The sequence below is a fragment of the Lissotriton helveticus genome, chromosome 10 (genome assembly GCF_964261635.1).
Source record: "Lissotriton helveticus chromosome 10, aLisHel1.1, whole genome shotgun sequence".
NCBI classification, from domain to species: domain Eukaryota; kingdom Metazoa; phylum Chordata; class Amphibia; order Caudata; family Salamandridae; genus Lissotriton; species Lissotriton helveticus.
In genome coordinates this window covers 901,799,123-901,816,243 of record NC_136071.1, presented here as the reverse complement: position 1 = coordinate 901,816,243, position 17,121 = coordinate 901,799,123, and positions in this window count along the sequence as shown.

The following is a 17,121-nucleotide window of genomic DNA, read 5'->3' as shown; positions in this document are numbered from 1 at the left end:
TGGTCAGAAAAGGAGAAATGAGAAACAATGTAGTGAAGTATTAGAGAAACGAAGAAAAAAAGCCGAGACTGTGATTGATAAGAGTCAGAAAAACGTTAGTTCTACAGAGATTGTTGGATTTAAATTTGAACATAGGTCTGGTGTCAACTGCTATGCAAATGTAGTGGTTAATGTGGTTTTTGTTCTAAAAAAGTTACAGGAACAGATTAGAGAAAATCAGGAGCAAACATTTTGTTGTTCTTTAAATTCTGTGTTTGAAAAATGTACTAGTGGTAATAGTGAAGTAGCAAGTGTTTCAGAAGTAAGGAATGTTTTAGATATATGTGCAGAACTAAATCAATTTTCTCAGAATATTCAGCAAGATTGTCAGGAATTTATTATGTATATGCTTACAGTTTTGGAAGAAGAAGGTGTAGGTATTGATAGTCTATTTGGCCTTTCTTATAAATGGGAACATATTTGCGATAATTGCTCTTTTACAAGTACTACTGACATACACACAGAAAGATTTATATATTTAACATTACCAGATTGTAAAACAGTGTCCTTTAATAAACTAGTTAAAGATGCATATCAGAACATGGTCTGTTCTCAATGTAATTCAGAAATGTTATCTACCTTATTTATCCATAGATTTGGACGGTATGTTATTTTAATGCTTCAACGATGCAGAGCTGATGGAAGTAAATTGTCAACTTTATTTAAAAATTATGTAGCTTCTCAAATATCTATTTCTAGAAGAACATTTGTAACTGTAGCAATTATTTTTCATGAAGGGTTATCTATATCATCAGGACATTACATAGCTTATTTGAAGAGTACAACTGGTTGGACGCTGTGCAATGATAGTCAATTAAGTTTTAAGAAACGTTTGCCTTCTGAGTTAAGAAATTCTTATTTGATATTTTTGCAACCAAAATTTCAGTGAAATTACTTGGTCGAGTCAGAGTAATACTGTAAAGATATGAAAATGTGTTCTTTAGAAATATGATGTGATTAAGGGTGTTCAAATATGGAAATGAGACTATTATGTGCCAAAGTGATAGCATCAGGTAAGGTTTCCTTAATGTTTCTGGTACAGGATATGTTGGAATTAACTTATACTATTTGGCAACACGGAAAACAATCAGATATGGAAATGTTGACTTACGATAAATGTTTTTAGAATACACTTACTTGGAAGTTTGTGGAGAGGTAGTAAAAAAAAACGAATTAACTCATACCATTTGGCCTTGCGGAAATGTATGAGATATGTAAATGTGAAATACAGATAAATATTTCTAGAACATACTTACTCGCGAGTTTGTTGAGAGGTACTCAAAAAAATAAGGAATTATCTCATAGTATTTGGCCATGTGGAAAAAAATCTGATATAAAAATGTTGTTTTGAGATAAATGTTTTAAGAACATAGTTGCACGGTTATTTGTGGAGCGGTATTTAAAAGTAACTGGTATACTTTAGTTAGTTTATAATTGTGGAATATGTGGTGTGCTTACTCAAGAAATTGCGAATTAGAGAAAAACATTTAAGACATGTTTTTTTCTAGGTATTTATAGTATATATAGAGATCTTTTATGGGTTTTTTAAATACAATCATTTTGATTGTGGTTTTTTTCCCCCGCTGTTACATGATGATTACTATTGAAATCACTGTTTATAGTGAAAATCAATTTATCTGAAGACAGCAAAAATAAACCAGTAAATATGTTGTTTAAGATATTTTGTTATATTGGATTTGGAAGTATGTATTATAACAGATTTCTTTATTGTCTTCCACAGATATTATATTTTTAAGGTAAGAACAACTAATCATATCTGAAAGTTTCGTGTACCTATCTCTTACTCTAATTTTCTTCATCCTCTTCCTTTGATAATGGTGTTTAGATATGGTTATTTTCTTTAACTCATCCTTTTACTTTTACATCGTTTTTGTTAGTATTCTATCCAGTCTTTCTTAGTCTTCAGTTTGTTACTTTGCTTTACAGAGAGTTAGCTTCATTGATGTTTTATTGGCATTGTTTCCTGAATCTTAATTTGTTTGTCTTACTATACCTTACAATTTGTTCCCTTACCCTGCTTTCTTTAATTATGAACACTTTCCAATCTAAAATCTATAGTTTAGTTTTGTCATCCTACTTTATTTTTGTTTATATGTCTCTGTTATACTCCATGTCTGTTTGTATTTTATTTCTCTTCTGTTACTCTACCTTTTTGACTCTTTTTCTCTTAGTGTTGGTTCTTTATTTTATCTATCTCTTTAAGATATGTAGGTACTCTTAGTCTGTTTATTTCAGAGACTATTTGTTTTGTGTATTATCACTGATCATACTCTTATGTTGCCTGTCACTTTAGTTTCCTTTAGACTGTCATTGTTTGAGTGCTTTTATTTCTTTGAAAATATTCTGTCTTGGTCTCTTTCTGTGCCTCTGTCTTCTTTTCTTTCACTTTCTGCTTCAATCACTTCTACTTTGTTTTGTTTAATGAAATAACACTATAACCATATTTTTACTTATCTTTCACAGATACCATGTTTTTCAAATTTTTCAATATTTTCTTTGTTACTATTGCTTAGGTAAGTATAAATAATAAAAATACTTTTTACACCCTGTGTTATTTCTTTGAGTATCATGGTCATATTAGTGTTGTGTTTTATATAAACATTTCCATGGAGGATTGGCTGCACGGTCACAAGGAGTGTCTAAAAAATTAATTTAAGAAATCAACAACATTTCAGTCAGTCAGTTCACTAATGCGGATGTGTGAAAATATTGCAGGTAAATGATATGTGTTACAGAACTTTTCAGGAAATTATCAAAGGAATTTTATTCTGCATTTTTGATTTTAAAAGGCAAGATAGTGCAGAAAAAATTGTCTTATTAGTATGTAGCTGATGCTAACAGCAGTTAGTGACAACTAATGATAGATAATGAGTATATTGGGATGTGCTTTGTTTGTCTGTGAAATTTAATATAATTGACATAGAAAGTTAACATTGCAAGATGTAAGTGACTGTAAACAGTTGCTAACATTACTATTTGTTTTTACTCACTTTTGAACATATTTGTGCTATATTTGAAAATGATCAAAATCAAATAGTTGCCCCTGAGCAAAAAAAGTGGTCCACATTCAAGAGGCGTGGTCCATATTTAATGGGTGTGGTCCATATTCAAGGGGCGTGCCCTTTCATGAAACATCATTTGCACATACAAAGCATAAAAGTGGGAGGACACTGTTCTTCTATAGGGCACAGGGCCAAGGTGCTAATGGGAATATGCTGAGCAACTAAAAAAAATAGGAAGGCCCCTTTCTGTCACAAAATTATTTTAGCCGTTCAGCACAGGAGCACCTGAAAAGCAGAATAGCCGCTGGTATTACTAACCTACTTAGTCCTTCCCAGGCCTTTAGCTTAGGAGCACTTGAAGAGAGGTAAGGCCCCTGCAATTAGGTAATTAATTAGTCCTACAGGCCTCGGGGAAAATGTCCTAGCAGGGGACCACAAAACACAGCCAGGTAGGCAGAGGGAGGTTGAGGTGAAGCTGGTGCATGGGAAGTACCATCCCAGTGTGTTCTGTCAGATTACGTCTTTACCATTTACTGTAGTATTATCCTTGTACTTGTGTATGGTACTCTTTTGTTACTTGCACACTTCAGTTTTTGTAGGTATCACACTGTATGCTACCTTTTACTTTTGTTTACTTTACATACTTACTGCATGGGCTGCATGGGCCCTAGGGGGGCTTAGGTGAAAATGGCTCAAAGGCCTGAGAAACACCTACCCCCTAGGGAGGTCGATTCTTGAAAACAATCATCCCTCCCCAGCCCAGCCTTAGCTTTATTGCTTGGTAGGGCAGGGGTGTTCAGCCGCACAGAGAGGTTGCTTTTATTTTCCCTGTCTGTCTCCGTGTACTCTGTGGGTCGGCTTTTTTTTCTCCCCTTTCCAAGTGCAGTCTGTGTGGACTGGGGCAGGGGAGAATAAAACGGCCCACAGAGAGCACTGAGGTACTGGCCTTTCGGCCCATCTCCGAATGTCCGCCGTGGTAATCCGCCCCTGACTTTTAGCACTGTTTTAAAAAAGGAAGGAGTGTTTTCAAAGGAGGTGTTGGTTGATATTGTGTAGGCAGATTAAAGCATCTAAACTACAAATATGCGTGTAGTATAGTGTGGTGCTCGACTGGAGGTATGTTGTTTGTCTTACTGCATGCAGATATGTAGTTTAGGAAATACCTTCACACAAATAACAAGCAAACACTATTGCCTTTGAGATTAGGTCCTACTTTCTTTATGTACAAAAGCAGTAACCATGGTATTGTTGAATATGTTAATAAAAAGACTGCTGTTTTAAATTTATAAGATAATCAAAGAACGTTATTCTGATTTAATAATTTTGTTTTATAAACTATTTTAAAGAAACTGTTTCATAATAAGCCTTGATGGTAGTTTAACTTTTTTTATCTAAAACAATGTCTTCTGTTTATTGAGGCAGAGAGCTCCTTTGAGAATTCCAATGCGTGGGACAGGTGCTCCTGCTGCAGTATAATTCAAGGCCGTTTCAGGATGGACTGTCAGCGTTATCACAGGCGAGGAGCGCGCAGCTTTCTGAGATGGATACAGTTACACATAACAGAGTACTGACGTCTGTGCAATTTACAGACGGTTAGGCATCCTAGTGTGCGTCGTGTTTTTGGCACCTCATTAAGGCGGACTGGGGAGCCGTGGTGCACTGTTCGGGAATCACTAGTTTTAGAATTAAAGTTTGATAATTGTATCACTCCTAAGCGTTAAAGATCGCCGCTGGTCTACGAAAAATTATTGGAAGTAAGCCAACATAGTGATAATTTTTGCTAGTTGTATGCGGTAAGTAGATTGCTAAAGGCAACAAACGGCACATAAAATGAAAATAGAAGAAGGACTATGATTTCACTTCTAATCATGAGAGTGCATGTTAGCATAGAATTACAAAAGAGGCAGTCTTAACGTAATTTTAATACATATGTGATAGTACTCCTGTAACAGTCTGCGGCACTTAATATTGCCGCGTGAAAACAAGCGTTGCTTTTATGCACTAATGTGTGCTTTGTAAATACGAGAGGGGGTTGATTTAGTTTTATTTTCCACACCTCCACGTTAACGCTGCCAAATGCTTCATCACAGCTGCCCGTGGCACTCGTATGATAAACAAGTTTATTTAAACTGTTTTCCTAACAGGAGTCGTGTACGAGATAGTATTTTTGCCTTTAAACAGGTTTTGCTTATAGTTTAACATACCCCTACTATGCATGTCATTAACTGTCTGTGCGGCACAAATGCAAAGTGCTTTTACCGCAGGCGGTGTTATCACGTTCTTATAAAGATGTTGACGAATATTTACAAAGATTCAAAAGAGTTTAACGCTGCCTTGAACGGCAGGAAGTTGCCGATATAGAGGCGAAAACGGCGTCCATAATATGCTTTATAAATTGCAGTGGAACGTCATGTTAGATATAAAGGCATATAACATACGTTTTATTTTGAATTTTGAAAAACATAGGGGCATATTATAATGGACAGTCGATACATTTAAGCCGCTTTTATCAACAGGAAATTGGCGATAAAGCGGCGATAATGGGTTTCATAATTTGCTCTATGGAAATCCTATGAAAGCCCATGTAAGATGCGAAAACATGTAATATGGGCTACGGTAGGAATTTCATACAGCATATTATCAAGTCCATTATCGCCGGTTTATCGTCAGTTTGCTGTCGATAGAAGCGGCGATATTGTATCGTCTATCCTTGATAATATGGCTCATATTATGAAGGCGATTATCGTCGCTTGTTTAACAGCGTTATGCCGATTAAAGCGAAGTGAAATTATCACGTCTTCATAATATGTCCCAAGTTTTGCCGCATTCTTTAATTATTGTTCCTAAAATGCGGCAATACTTTAGCTTATGAATAGAGCTCTTTTTGGTACAATGAGGTAGTTCTGAAAAGAACTGTTTTTTTTTTTTTTTTTGAAAAAGTTTTTCATTCTTTAAAATTTGTGAAACAGGAACCAAATTTTTAAACTGTAAAACAGGAACATTTGAAGTTGTAAAAAAATTAGATGCATTCGAACATTTTATGCTGATTAAATCTTCTTTCAATAAGAATGACGCTTTGCTCTCCGTACACAATTAATCCTTCGCACTTGTTGCATTTTATATGCACTTCGTTTAAAAATGGTTTCAACTCCATCTGTTCAAGCGATGCAGATGTAGATCGTTTGCTCGATGAAGTACTGGCCTGAGATGGTGGCAGTTGTGTGGCCAGATCTCTTGTCGCTGCTTTTGCATATTGAACAGGGTGGACTTGGCTCATATGCCTCTTCATAGTATGAATTGAAAAAGAATATTTTTTGGTTGGATTTCCTCTGGAAAGTACGGAGCCTCAAATTGTGCACATTACTTTCGGAGCATTTACTTTTTTTTGCCCCTCAGGAAAGGTAAAAAATTGCCAAATAAAAGATTCCTTTTTTTTTTTAAAGGAAGATAACCATTTCCTTCAGATTCCGAAGAAGAATTAGCTGCGGCCGCCATTTCAGCAAAGTGTCTGGAAATATGAAAAAGGTTGTTCTCTCTTCAGCGTCAAATAGATAGTGAGGGAAGTTGGTGGTTTCTGGAAAATTGCGGAACAGAAACTACTATGAACCAATAGGAAGTGTTCTTTTCAAGTCACATGATTTGACATGCGCGTATTAGGACGTATACGCGGTGACGGAATCCGGACACGTACGTGAATTAGAAGTATCGGTTTAATTTAATGAAGTTTTAAAATGTGAAAATGAGGAAAGGTATACATTCTCAAATATCAAATACCTTCATATGGGGTCACAAGAACAATGCCGATAAAGTATCAAACTTTTTTAATTGTTTCAAAACACCGGGGTGCGCGCACTCTGTCGCGCACCTCGGAACGTTTTTTAACATCTGACAAGTCTGTAAACGGTGAAATGAACGTAAGGTAAAGACTTTGTAAAGCTTTTGAGACTTGCAAGGAGTTCCTAAGCAATTCTGACAGTGAAAAAAACTTTATAATACTATGAAAGCATTTCTTGAAAATCTATAATAAAACTATAGAATACATTTAAAAAATATTTTATATTTCGCAATTAATAAAAACTAAGAAATATAATGAAAAAATATAACTTATAAACAGTTTATAGTTAACGAGTAGCCTTTAAATAACCTATGAAATTCACTGAAAAAAACATAGGTTTTACACACGTTATAGTTAGGAAGTAGCATTTAAAAAACCTATGAAATTCACTGAAAAAACCATAGGTTTTAGATACGTTATAGTTAGGAAGTAGCATTTAAAAAACCTATGAAATTCATCGAAAAAACCATAGGTTTTACACCAGTTATAGTTACCAGGAAATTTTACTCGCATAAAACCATTGAAATTCCCACGTTATAGTTAGTTGGACTCACTATAACTTGCGCGTGCAATGCACTGCTGATGACGTCACATATTATATCACTCATGACGTGGTCAGTGACATCACTCATGACATCACTGATGACACCATCCTTGCGACAGAGTGACAGACCTCTTTTCACAATAATGTAACCCTTGAAACACATATTCAAAAATAGAAACTAAAATTTTCAAAAAAATGGAGATACCCATACCAGTTACAACAACCAATTCACTAAATCCACCATCTATATACACATCCACTCTTTCACCAATAGTTCTATGTAGTCACTCATACATATACTCACTCATCATATATAGTGATACACCTATATATCCTGTTACACAACGACAGTCATCCAAAAGATACGCTCACACATGCAAATAAACTATTAAACATCCATTTATTTGCATATACAGCTATACACACACTACCACTTTACTTCTAAGGAAAATTACACATACTTATTCTCTTAAACAATCACTTATAGAAACACATACTTATTTAAACAGGAACTCTTACAATCCCTCACTCTCACATATACTCACTTATATACATCAATATTCACATATACTAGATTAAAACATATGTAGTTACAGAAAAAGACACTAGTGAGACAGTGATTCACTCACTAACATACATATATACACACTCATCCACCCATACAGTCCTGCACATATGCTGTATTCAAAACACATACAAACAGAGAGTCAGTCATTCATGCATCTATGTGCTAAGTAACACCCCCACCAAACATATAGACACTCATATTGATATTAAAAAAACCATCTAATAACCCATATACCTACAAATGTAGCTACTCACCAACCCATGCAGCCACTTATACACAAAGTGAAACATTAATACATATGTTTAAAAATTTAAACATTACTCACTAATATTTATTTTTCAGAAAGACACACATTCACTGGATGGTGTCATCAGTGATGTCATGAGTGATGTCACTGACCACGTCATGAGTGATGTAATATGTGACGTCATCAGCAGTGCATTGCACGCGCAAGTTATAGTGAGTCCAACTAACTATAACGTGGGAATTTCAATGGTTTTATGCGAGTAAAATTTCCTGGTAACTGTAACTGGTGTAAAACCTATGGTTTTTTCGATTAATTTCATAGGTTTTTTAAATGCTACTTCCTAACTATAACGTATGTAAAATCTATGGTTTTTTCATTGAATATATATATATATATATATTGAAAAAAATAAAGGTTAAAGGCATGTTATAGTTAGGTGAAAATTTAATGAAAAACATAATTTGAAACTAACACCACCACTTAAATTCACCAGTTATAGTGATATGAAGTAACTCTAACTCGTACCCTAAAATAACTGTAAAACGCTCTCCCGCCACGTAGACTATTATCAATGATGATGGCATTTCAGATGATAGTAGGGATGTTATAAATGTAGTCAACTAATATGTCATGAGTGACTTAATATGCCAGGTTAAATGAAGTGCTTGGCAAGGTGCAAGTTATAGTTACTTTAGGGTACAAGTTATAGTTACTTGAGATAACTATAATTGGTGAATTTCAGTGGTTTTGTTAGTTTCAAAAGGTATGTTTTAAGGGACATGTAACATTCCTTTAACCACATGAATGCTACAGCAATTCATCCTCTGTGCTGCAGATCCTAGATTCCCATTGTTCATGACGAGCTCAGCTCGTCATGAGCACACAAGCAGTGTACTGCATGACGAGCTGAGCTAGTCATGAGCTTGGAAGGGGTTAACCTTTGATTTTAGCAGTGAATTTCTATCTTTTTTTAATGTAAAGTTGGATATTATAACAATTCCTTGCTTTAACGTCACTTTAACCTTTGGTATTTTCAGCAAATTTCTAGGGTTTTTTATATGTAAAGTAATGTTGATTTTAATGCACAGCAGGGGGGGGGCTGGATGCAAGCTCTGGCCTGATATTGTCCATTGAGCTGCCCCCGTCCGAGCTTGCTGCCCTTACCCCTAATCCTTGCCCTTCATTGTCCAAACCTATGCCCCTTCCCCGTCATCCAGCCTTGTGTGGCTGTTCTTCTGCCACTGCCTTTCCTGCCTACCCTGAATAGTTACTCGCTGTCCCTACCCAACACCTCCTGCCCTCCGTTGTCCGAGTGCAATGATCTGCCCCTTTCTTCCAGCCCAGCATGGTCCGATGTGCTACCACTGCCCACCAGTTAGCTTGGTGTCACTGCTACTCCTCCTACACGCCGTTGCCTGAGGCTATGCCCCTATCATTGCAATCCTTGCCTCCGTGCTTAGCTTGCTGCCTCCACCCTCCTTCCCCCTGCCCTCCGATGTCTGTGTGCATTCCCCTGCTCCCTCCATTTAGTCCACTAAGTTCCATGGCCTTTCACTGCCCCTCCTGTCTACTCTGAGTGTTCTGCTGTGCTGATACGGCCCCTCCTGCCTACCCAGCATGGTCAGATGACTGGAACCTGTCCCTGCCCCCTCCACCCTGCCTTCCATTGTCAGAGTTCCATGCCCCTATCCCCTCCCTACTGTCCTCCATGGTCAATTCTGCTGCCACTCCCTTCTGCCCTCCATGCTCTGTTGTGCTGCAACTGCTCCTCTTGTACTCCACGTGTGGTCTGTTGTAAAACCCCTCCCCTTTCCCCTGCCTGCTCCTGTCTGTGTTCAGCCCCTACCTCTTGCTTCTGCCCTCCATGGTCCATTTGTGCATGGCTCTATCCTCTCCCTCTTCCTTACTATGGCCATTGTGCTGCCACATGCTCTCCCACTTGCAATACATGGTCTTATGTGCTGCCACTACCCCTCCCACCTGCCCTGTGTTGTCAACGTGCTGCCCCTGACCCCCTTCTACCTACCCTCCGTTGTCAGTGTGTATGCCATTATAATTTCCCTGTTGACCTCCATGTGTGTTGTGTATCCAGTGCCTGTCCCGCCTGCCCTGCTTGGTCAGCTTGCTGTTTCTCCCTTGCCCCTTGCACCCTGCCATCCGTTTTCCATGTGTGGGCCCCTATCCCCTCCATCCTGCCTGTTATGATCCACTGTGATGAAACTGCCCCTCCTGTCTGTCCAGTGAGTCAGTTTGCTGTTGTTGCTTCTTTCCCCTCTGCTCTCTATTATCCATTTCCATAGCCCTGTCCCATATCTATTGCTTTACATGGTCTGTTGTGCTGCACAGTCCTCCCGCTTGCCCTGTGTGGTGTATTGTGCTGCTACAACTCCTGGCTGCTGCCCTGTATGGTCGAAGCGGTGCCCCTGCCCACCCCCCTCCTGCCATCTATTGCCTAAGTCCATGTCCCTACCCCATTCCACCTGTCCTCGGTGGTTCAATATACCATACATGCCAACATTTTTAACTTGATCAGAGGAAGATTTTGAAAACAAAATCCGGGGAATTGATTTTCCCCATTGATATGCATTGAAAAAGAAAGGATTTTAGGCAGGAGGCAGTTAAAATAAAGCCCATTTGGTCTTAAAAGTGTCTGAAGTTTTGGCTGTTGGCATGTATGATTGTCCTGCGACTGCCTCTCCATTCCGCCCTCAATTGTCTGTTGTATTGCCACAGCCTCTCTTGCCTGTGCTACATGGTTAGTTTGCTGCCCCTGCCTCCCTTTCCCCTGCCCTCCATGGTCCATTGTGCTGCCAGTGACCGCCCACCTTCACAGAGCGGTCAACTTTCTGCCTTTGCCCCCTCCCCCTGCCCTCAATTGTCTGAATCCATGACCCTGACCTCTGCCTCCCCTCAGTGGTCTAATGACTAACTAGATTAGTAACATTCTATATTTATTACAAATGTGTGGCATGCCTGAAGTTATCTTGATGTAATCAAAACTGTAATACCTAAAGCATTTCCTTTAGAAATAATAAAAATTGGGTTTTTTTCCCAAAGAATTTATGGTTAGTGCTTTAAAAAACTAAAATGAAGACACATGTTCTAAGTTCTCTAATAGCAACAAAGTGGTTTGAAATTATTTGCTATTTTATGGTTTTTTTATCCATTTGATCACTTGATAATTTGTTGCACTGAGGGGAGAGAAAGGATGTGGCGTTGCAGCCAGAGCTTCTGACTTTTTAACTGGAGAATCAGGTTTGAGTTTTGGCTGTGGCTCAACATCCTGCAATTCTTGGCAAATTACTTGAACCTGAAACCAAATTGAATATGTCCGTCTGTAATTTAACTGATGCTCATGTAAAACACTCCAAAACCGTAGGGTCAAGTCTGCACTATATATATAATTGCAGAAATATTTTCATAATTACATGTTTAGCACATTTCTGTCATTGGGCTGTACTACATTTAAGTGGTATTTGTGCTCCATTTGGGCTCTTTTGTCTCTTTGACCATCTTAGCTAACATTTGTGTTATGAATCTCCCTATTTTTCTCTTTTACTGCAGTATCCTCAGTGGAAAATGCTTTCAGTTTTCCACTTCAGTTCCATCAAGGTGGTGTTCGGATGTGCCACACTTTTGTCCTAAATTCAGAATGTTAGCACTCTAGTTGTTCATTAGAAAATGGTGGTAAAGCTGTTGATTACAAGGGAGTTGGATGGCAGCCTGCTGCTGCTGTTAAAGTGCACGTTTCAGTCTGCATGTCAGAATGCTTTAATGAAATAGAAGAGGAAGATGGATGAGAATCCATTTAAAATGTGTCCTAATTTTTCTTTTTACAGCTCTAACCATAATTTATATGGCAATATGAAACCCCTTATTTTGTTCCTTTATAAATCAAATGTTTTACGTTTTACCAGTTTCATTCATTCAAGATGGCTTCAGGTGGGCCACACGTTTGTCATAATTAAGACTGTTAGTAATCTAGTTGTTCTTTAGAACACTCTGGAGCCTCCAGTTGAACATGCGGGAACCAAATGACAGGCTGCTCCTGATTGAAGTACATGTTTTACTGAGAACGTTAGTCCTTATTATCACATGACTGAGAAATATAGCGTGAATTTGCAGAAAATATGCTCTCATTTTAGCTTCTGTAGCACCTTTTATTACTTCTATGAGAAAATCATGAGAAGACAGTTTTCTCTCAAACATGATTCATGAAATGCCTACAGAAAGTTACCATTTTTTACAGGATAAAATCATCTTAGAGCACACCAGAATTCCTAAAATTATGATGTAATCAACACAAATGATTTATAATGTAACTAAAATCTGTTATCACCTTTTACACGTGATCCTTTTTGTGACCCTCAAAACCTGTCATTCACTATAATGCACAGCAGTTGTCCATGTTGCGGCCAGCCAATATCGGGGGAGGTCCCATTGGAACCCCACCACATGCCCTTCAGGGTCTGGGTGTGCTAACTCTACCCCTTAAATATTTGTATTTAATAATTTACAGGACAGAGGAACCAAATCCCAGAGTCTTGTTATTGTTGTCAAAACTTACTGCTCAGCTTGGAACCAACCAATCAAGATTTACTAGTCTCATTTAAATTGGTCAATCAGAGCATCTGTGGACATCAACTGCTCAGATATATAAATATTTTTTAACCTTGATATCTCAAAAACTACTGAATAGATTTGCACCAGATCACAAAAGGCACAATTTGTGAACCAAGATCCAGCTTCCTGACAAATTTGGTACAATTCTGTCCAGCAATTTTTACTGTATCCCATCATAAAGATATCTATGAAATATGCATGTGGATTTTGCTTTTTGAGAGCCCCTTTTTTCTCTGCCCCGATTTTTAAATCTCTCACCAAGCAGCAGCAAATACTGAGTCTGCTCCAAGCGGGTGCGAGCTTCAAAAATGCTCTCCATCAGCAGTGATTGGGGCAGAGTAACAGATCTAAATATCGCTCCCGCCCACAGGAAGAAGCATTTGAGGTGGGAGCAAAGTAGGCTTCTGGATGTGGGAGATGGCTGGGGTCTTGAGGGCCTTGGGGCTCTGCCTGCATACCACAACAACACTATGATGGGTGCCCTGGGTTGGCACCAGAGCACCCTCCTTGGGGCCCCCCCTGCATACCAGAACAAAGCTATGGTGTGTGCCCTGGGTTGGCACAAGGTCACCCTCATTTTGTTACATGTGCCTCATGGGGTCAATATCAGCCTGAGAAAGTGGCCGCGTCCCCTTCCCGCTGAGATTTAAGTCGAGCCCCAGAATATGGGGTCTTTGTGGCTGAAATGACCCGGGGATGGGTGGTACATGCCCACTTCCTTCTGTAAAATGCGTAAGTCCCAGGCATGGGTCCCCAGGGCCAAAATCAGCCCAGGGAAGGGGGGCCAAATGCCTCCTCCCCATAAAAATTACTCCAGTCCCCATGGGTTGGGAACTTCAGGATCAAAATCGGCCAGGGGAGGGGGCCACACACGCCACTTCCCCTTTAATTAAAAGAGTGGCCATTAGGGATGTGGTCCCCGGGGTCCAACAAGGCTTGAGGAGGGGTACCAAATTGTCCCCCTCCCCTTTCATTAAAAAAACAACCCTCGGTGATTGGGTTCTCAGGGCCAGGCCCTATAGCCAAGTCGCTACTGCGCTCAGCCAAATGCCGTTTCATACTGTGGGGTTGGCTGTATGGGGGGTGTTGTATTTACATACGGTAATTAGGTATTAATTTACATTTAAAAAATCCTGGTAAATTTCAGAAAAAAGAAAGTAAAGTAAAGGTGTGATAAAAGGATCTGTTCTAGTTTGGTGAACATGTCAGTGATAACCTTAACGTTTTGAACTAAAAAACTGCCCCTACCATGGACTGCTTATGACCTCACATATGACATCACTCATGCCATCTCAAATGACATTATTTATGACATCACTGATGACATCTCAAATGACATAATTGATGACATCATCCAATGAGTGTGCTAGTATGTTTTATAGTTACACAGGAGCAGGTAAGAACCATATTACTTGTCTACCTAATTTTGTACAGCATTGGTCCAGCTGATGAGTGTAATTGTTTACAAAACACATCTGCTCCTAAAGCACTCTGACTCCCCCAGTCTTATTCAGTCTCACTCAGTTCCACTTAATCTTCCTTATTCCAGCTCACTCTGTCTCACTCATTCTACGACTCACTCAGACTGTGACTCACTCACTCTCTCTTATTCTTAGTCAGTCTTACTTAGTTCCACTCATTTTCACTCGTACTCAGTCAAACATTCTTGCTCATTCATTCAATCTCATTGACTCACTTAGTCTCAATCATTCTCACTCATTCCTACTCTGTCCCACTTATTCAGACTCAGTATGACAAAATCAGTCTCACTGATTCTCACTCATTCTCCTTCACATTTACACTCACGGTCTTCCTGCCTCACAGTAACACTCATAGCCATTCTCCCTCACTCACTATTATTCAATCATATGCATATTTACTCTTCCTATAATTCATTATCATTCACACACACACAAACACACAGACCACAACTGCTCTCTCTCACAGACACATTTTTATCCAATAACACACACACTTACCCAAATGCACAGCACAGAATGTTTAAAAGCGTCAAAGCTTTCTTTTTACTTACCTTGCTTCAGATCCCAATTGGACTCTTGCTCCTCTCAGCGTCTGCCACTGGGGCACGATTCTGAAAAAAACAGTGGCACATCTATGACTTATGCCGCCAATGGCGGCCCATGAATTTGCCGCCTGCGGTGGCCGAATGTAAGAATGAGGGGGGTGTTGGTAATTCTTGCGGCTGCCAGCCCACGACAGCTACAGGTAAGAGCAAGGGGGGAATGGGGAGGCTGCCACCCCCAAAACGTGTGCCACCGGAGCAGACCGCACCCTCGCCTTGCTGCGCCACTGCTGAAACCTCAAACCTGCACAATCACGAATTTGAGGCATTAGTCTCTGCTCTTTAACCGCACCCTTTCCCAACTCTGAGATGAGTTGGGAAAGAGTAAGGTGAAAGGCTGATTGGCATGTAGTCACGGGCCCTGCGGGGCAGCACCCATGTCTGCCTTTACCTGTGATGCTTAGCACATCCCAAATGGGGGAGGCACCGAAGCATTGCACGGCCTCAAGAGCAGGGTTGGAATGTCTCCAGCCCTGTTGATCTCTCCCTGAAAGCTGGTGCAGGTGCCTTTGTGTGCCTCCACCAGCCATCAGACATAGACTGTTGCCAGGCCCGAAGGAGGTTGCCATTTTTTATTATACTAAGAGTGAATAATAGATTATTATTCACTCTTGATATAAGAAAAGCCAACTGGCCATAAGACACGGGTGCTTAGCCCCTGAGCCCAAAAGAGGAGCCGCTGCTAAATGCTACAACTAGCGACATCTCTGCAGGTACAGGAGGCCCTTCCCTACGTGAACAGATTGCAATGTTTTTCGATACAGCATTCCTGTAGCTGTGGAAAATGATGGCAGCACTAGGACATTCAGGAATCGATATTTCAAAATCTGCAAGGGTGCGGTTATACAAACGTGAGATACATGTATCGCTCTAACAGACTGTGGTGAGATTTGACTGAATCTGCAAATTGCTCAAATGAACATGAAATATGTGGCCGTGTTGAGAAGACTGGGGGCAATGGATTTCAAACTGTAAATGGCCTCTGGAAAGATGTTTACCCTTTCTTACATACCTGGAATCTCATGATTTCAAATAAAGTGACCAATTATATATGATCAAATCAGGTCCTCCACTCTACCCCGGTTGCCAGGTAATATAAATCATAAAGGTAATTTATTTAGTTTGTTATCATTTTATAGCATAATTAGACACATTAACACGTCTTACATAAGCAGTAGGATTAGAGAAAATATTGCAGAATTGAAGATTAAAGTGAAACTAGGGATACGACGTTTATTAAACTTGAGACTGTCACAAAGTTTGAAAAGAAGGGGTAATGAAGAAATACAGCTGAATAAATCAAGGAATATAAGATGTCGTATTGTTTACAGTACAATTGGTAGGCGGTATATTCATCTCACAACGTAGCCGCACCTAATAGAAAAACTGTGTTGATTACTGGTCATAAATATAATCTACTGGACAACAACTCACGACTATTGATCAGAAACCTGACCTACTAAACAATGTCCCACGATTACTGATAAACATGTTAGATACAACACAATCTCACACAATTACTGGTTAAAATATGATGAACTAGATTATCAGCCACAACTGCTCATTGGAAATATGACCTTCTAAGAAATATCTCACAATTACAGGTTGCAAATCTGACATGACGTCTTTAAATGACAGACTGAATTATTAAATGCGCTTTCAAGAACATAAAGGAATACAAACATTGAAAAAGCATTTGCACCTCGAGTTTTGTAATAGAAATTAAGACAAGCGGAGAGGGTTAGGTAAATGTACTCAAGAACATTTTTTGCGTCCAAATAAAAAGCATTCACAGAAAATGACAGGTGTACTCATTCAGGAAATTAAGTGCACGTTTCATTAAATGTGCAAGAGCCCTAGCGGGATGGTGGTGACAGTTTAATGCCAAGCAAGCAGCACCCTGCATCAATTAACGTGTTGATGATTTCACAGGCATTTTGCATCAAAGGCTGCCAGATTACAAAAAAACATTCACTAGTTTATAACGTTAAGTGAAAATGGACAGAGCCATACCATCGCTTCAAAATATACTTTGAACATCCACAGGCGATTGTGCATAATTTCAATCGTTCGTGAGGGACATCATATGCAATTTTCCTTAGGATTGCTTTTTTTAAAACTCAAACTAAGGCACATCTGCATCTAATAACTAGTACTTT